This window comes from Penaeus monodon, chromosome 21, assembly GCF_015228065.2.
Source record: "Penaeus monodon isolate SGIC_2016 chromosome 21, NSTDA_Pmon_1, whole genome shotgun sequence".
NCBI lineage: Eukaryota > Metazoa > Arthropoda > Malacostraca > Decapoda > Penaeidae > Penaeus > Penaeus monodon.
Window position 1 is genome coordinate 19,713,158 of NC_051406.1, and position 229 is coordinate 19,713,386.

Below are 229 nucleotides of genomic sequence, written 5' to 3' on the forward strand. Positions count from 1 at the left end.
CCCCCTTGGGGCAAGGAACTTTTCCAAACCTTTCAATTTTGGGGGCCTTGCCTAAGCCTCTGGGGGGGGGGCAAGGCCCAGCCCCAAGCCCCCAAGTGCCCCCCGGTTCCGACCCCCCGGGTAAATAGGGGTTTTGTTGAAACCTCGATAAAAACAACCAGGCTGAAAGGCAACGGCCAAAAAACCCCCCAACTTAAAACCCCCATACTGACGGGGTTTTATTTAAATT